The sequence below is a fragment of the Symphalangus syndactylus genome, chromosome 8 (assembly GCF_028878055.3).
Source record: "Symphalangus syndactylus isolate Jambi chromosome 8, NHGRI_mSymSyn1-v2.1_pri, whole genome shotgun sequence".
Classification (NCBI taxonomy): domain Eukaryota; kingdom Metazoa; phylum Chordata; class Mammalia; order Primates; family Hylobatidae; genus Symphalangus; species Symphalangus syndactylus.
Genome location: NC_072430.2, coordinates 23,802,126 through 23,806,852, shown reverse-complemented (window position 1 = coordinate 23,806,852; position 4,727 = coordinate 23,802,126).

The window sequence follows — 4,727 nt, the reverse complement described above, 5'->3', positions numbered from 1 at the left end:
ACACCCCGACTCTACTAAAAACACAAAAAAACAAAAAAAACAAAATTAGCCGGGCACAGTTGCGGCCGCCTGTAGTCCCAGCTACTCGGGAGGCTGAGGAGGGAGAATGGTGTGAACCCAGGAGGCAGAGCTTGCAGTGAGCCAGATGGCACCACTGCACTCCAGCCTGGGCGACAGAAGGATACTCCGTTTCAAAAAAAAAAAAAGTTTTGTCATAACACATAGAGGTTGATGACTGAGTTAAAAGCTTAGGTTTTCAGGTTGTCTTTTTTTTTTGAGACGAAGTCTTTGCTCTGTCAGCCAGGCTGGAGTGCAGTGGCACAATCTCGGCTCACTGCAACCCACGCCTCCTGGGTTCAAGCAATTCTACTGCCTGTCTGCCTAGTAGCTGGGATTACAGCTGCACACCACCATGCCTAGCTAATTTTTTGTATTTTTAGTAGAGACAGGGTTTCACCATGTTGGCCAGGCTGGTCTCAAACTCCTGACCTCAGGTGATCTGCCGGTCTTGGCCTCCCAAAGTGCTGCAATTACAGGTGTGGGCCACCACGCTCAGCCTCAGGTTGTCTTATGTATGTATCTTATTGCAATATAAGAAATGATAGTCTATACTTATATTGATTGAACAATTTGAGAAACAGTTGCATCTTTAGGTTATATAGAAACTAGATAAAAGTACTACATAATAAACTGAGGGCCACAGACATCTCCAACTGATTTTCTCATTTGGAAGAAAACATAAACTTTATTTCCTTTAAAAGTACAGGCTTTTTCAATTAAAAAATTCAAAAGTTCTCCTGAAGCAAATGTTTAAACTGAAACTTAAAGGATAAGTAGATAGAGAAAGGAGGTCATTTGACCCAGGATTTGAAAGGCAACTAGTGGCAGAAGCATAAATCCTCTGAGTCTAAGCTGGGCATGGTGGCTCAGGCCTGTAATTCCAGCTCTTGGGGAGGCTGAGGCTGAAGAGGATCACTTGAGGCCAGGAGTTAGAAAACAGCCTAGGCAACGTAATTGAGACCTCCACCGTCTCAAAAAAAAAAAAAAAAAAAAAAAATAGCCAAGCATGGTTGCGTGCACCTGTAGTCCTGGCTACTCTAGAGGCCAAGTGGGAAGATTGCTTGAGCCCTGAAAAATCTTGAGCTATTGAACTCAAGATTGCTGGAGCCCTTGCCTTCCAAATGAGTTTGAAGTTGCAGGGAGCTATGATCATGACACTGCACTCCAGCCTGCGTCACAGAGACCATCTCAAAAAAAAAAAAAAATCCTCTGATTCTGAATGCCCATTTCTAAACGGAGAGGCGGGGGAACTGATTTCCTCACATACTTTTTTTTCCTATTTTTCCAAAGTAAGTTTTTCTTCCCAAAAAGGTTTAAATGTCTTAAAATTAATTTTGCACCAACCTAATACTATAGCCAAGCAACCACAACCTATTATAAAAGAGTAAAAGTTCTCGTCCTTGGCCACAGAATTCTATTATTAAGATAAACATTTCTTACTGTGACGCAAAAGGACTTACTTTTAGAAAACACATCTATCTTGCATAAATTCCATATGTTTCACATTTTAAAAGATTTATCTAAGTCTAATGTCAAGCTTATTTTTAGGTAGGATTGTGCGGTTGACTTTCCTGTTCAAAAGTAAAGTTGGAGCTGTTTCAAAGAGTAACTTTATTCTGCTTGCCTGTGGCTGTTTGTACCACAGAAGGCAGATTTGTCAGGTGTGGTGGCTCATGCCTGTAATCCTAGCACTTTGGGAGGCCAAGGCAGGAGGATCGCTTACAGCCAAAAGTTTTAAGACCACCCGAGGCTACAAAGCAAGGCCCCCATCTCTACAAAAAATTAAAAAATTAGCCTGGCAGCTGGGCACGGTGGCTCACACCTGTAATCCCAGCACTTTGGGAGGCCAAGGTGGGTGGATCACCTAAGGTCAGGAGTTCAAGACCAGCCTGGCCAACATGGTGAAACCCTGTCTCTACTAAAAATACAAAAATTAGCCAGGTGTGGTGGCAGGCACCTGTAATCCCAGCTACTTGGGAGGCTGAGGCATGAGAATCACTTGAACCTGGGAGGTGGATGTTACAGTGAGCCAAGACCATGCCATTTCACTCCAGCCCGGGCAAAAAGAGTGAAACTCCATCTCAAAAAAAAAAAAAAAAAATGGCCGGGTGCAGTGTCTGTCATCCCAGCACTTTGGAAGGCCGAGGTGGGTGGATTACCTGAGGTCGGGAGTTTGAGATCAGCCTAATCAACATGGAGAAACCCCATCTCTACTAAAAATACAAAATTAGCCTGGCCTGGTGGCGCATGCCGGTAGTCCCAGTTACTTGTGAGGCTGAGGCAGGAGAATCGCTTGAACCTGGGAGGTGGAAGTTGTGGTGAGCCAAGATTGCACTATTGCACTCCAGCCTGGGCAACAAGAGCGAAATTCTGTCTCAAAAAAAAAAAAGGAAATAAGATGAAAAATAAATTAGCCTGGCCTGGCATGGTGGCACACACCTAGTGCTTGGCTGCTTGGGAAGCTGTGGTGGGAGGATCACCTGAGCCCAGGAATTCCAGGCTGCAGTGAGCTGATTGTACCACTGTACTCCAGCCTGAGTGACAGTGAGACCCAAGAGCAGCAGCAGATTAGACAACTTGGGAAAGCATTTCTTCTATACTGGTCCATCTTTGTCAAACATATGGCTGGGCAACACAGCGAGACTCTGTCTCAAAAAAAAAAAAACAAAACATATGGCTTACTTATGAAGAAGACAGTATTAGAATTGAAATCAGTATTAAAATTAATTAAAAGATCAATCTTATAAATCAGAACCTAGAAACACTGGGACACAAACACAAATATTATCTTGAAATTTCTTTTTTATAACCACATTTTCCAAAGGAGGAAACATAAAATGTTCAGAGAAAAGGTTCAGATATCAATTTAACAATGTGATCTCTTTTCAGTATACACAGGTAAGTTTTTTTCTTTTCTTTTTTGAGATGGAGTTTCGCTCTTGTTGCCCAGTCTGGTGTGCAATGGCACCATCGGCTCACTGCAACTTCTGCCTCCCGGGTTCAAGCTATTCTCCTGCCTCAGCCTCCCAAGTAGCTGGGAATACAGGCATGTGCCACCACACCAGGCAAATTTTATATTTTTAGTACAGACGGGGTTTCTCCATGTTGGTCAGGCTGGTCTTGAACTCTCGACCTCAGGTGATCTGCCTACCTCGGCCTCCCAAAGTGCTGGGAATACAGCCATCAGCCACCGTGCCCAACCAGTTTTTTCTTTAATGATTGTATAGAGATAACAGTACTAAAATAAGTTAAATATTAGAAACATCAGTATAAACTAAACAAAGATAATTTCTGACCATCCATAACTTTTCCTAGTTGGCATTGTACTTAGTGGAACGCTGCTGTTCTAAGTAAAACAATATTTCAAGGATATGAAAAAGTATGTAAATTGAGTTTCACTTAAATTATTTCACAATAAAAGTGATTCATAAAAGTTGATTAGGCCGGGCATGGTGGTTCACGCCTGTAATCCCAGCACTTTGGGAGGCTGAGGTGGGCAGATCCCTTGAGTCCAGGAGTTCTAGACCAGCCTGGGCAACGTGGTGAAACCATCTCTATAAATACAAAAAAATTAGCTGGGTGTGCTGGTGCATGCCTGTGGTCCCAGCTATTTGAGAGGTTGAGGTGGGAAGATCACCTAAGCCTGGGACTCGGAGGTTGCAGTGACAGTGAGCCGAGATCGTGCCACTGCACTCCAGCCTGGGTGACAGAGTGAAACCGTCTAAAAAAAAAAAAAGAAAGAAAAAAAGCCAGGCGCGGTGGCTCACGCCTGTAATCCCAGCACTTTGGGAGGCTGAGGCAGGCGGATCACGAGGTCAGGAGTTCGAGACCAGCCTTACCAACATGGTGAAACCCCATCTCTACTAAAAATATAAAAATTAGTCGGGTGTGGTGGTGTGCACCTACAATCCCAGCTACTCAGGAGGCTGAAGCAGGACAATTGCTTGAACCTGGGAGGCGGAGGTTGCGGTGTGCCGAGATTGCACCATTGCACTCCAGCCTAGGCGACAGAGTGAGACTCCATCTGAAAAAAAAGTTGACCCTGGAAAAAAAAAAATTGACCTGGCGTGGTGGCTCATGCCTGTAATCCCAGCACTTTGGGAAGCCAAGGTGGGTGGATCACCTGAGGTCAGGAGTTCGAGACCAGCCTGACCAACATGGTGAAACCCCATCTCCACTAAAAGTACAAAATTAGCTGGGCATGGTGGCATATGCCTGTAATTTCAGCTACTTGGGAGGCTGAGGCAGGAGACTTGCTTGAACCCAGGAGGCAGAGGTTGCAGTGAGCCAAGATCGCGCCACTGCACTCCAGCCTGGGCAACAAGAGTGAAACTCTGTCTCAAAAAAAAAAAAAAAAAAAAAAAAAAGTTGATCTTCTCTCACCTTTTATCAGCTTAAAAAAAATCTAAAGGCTATTTATGTAACCCAGTTTGTCAATGGTTAGCTCTGTAATCTGAGGGCAAATACTTATCCTTAGATTTATCTCTGAAATAAATCACATAATTTGTAAAGTTACTTCCAACTCTAAAATTCCATGAGTATTTGTATTTTACTAGGTACATGCTACTTGATTTCTTTGCATTGAAGCTATCTAAATCAGGAAGGATGCACAGCAAATAAAAATGCCTTAGTCCCACTGACGAGCAGAAAAGAAACACACACACATA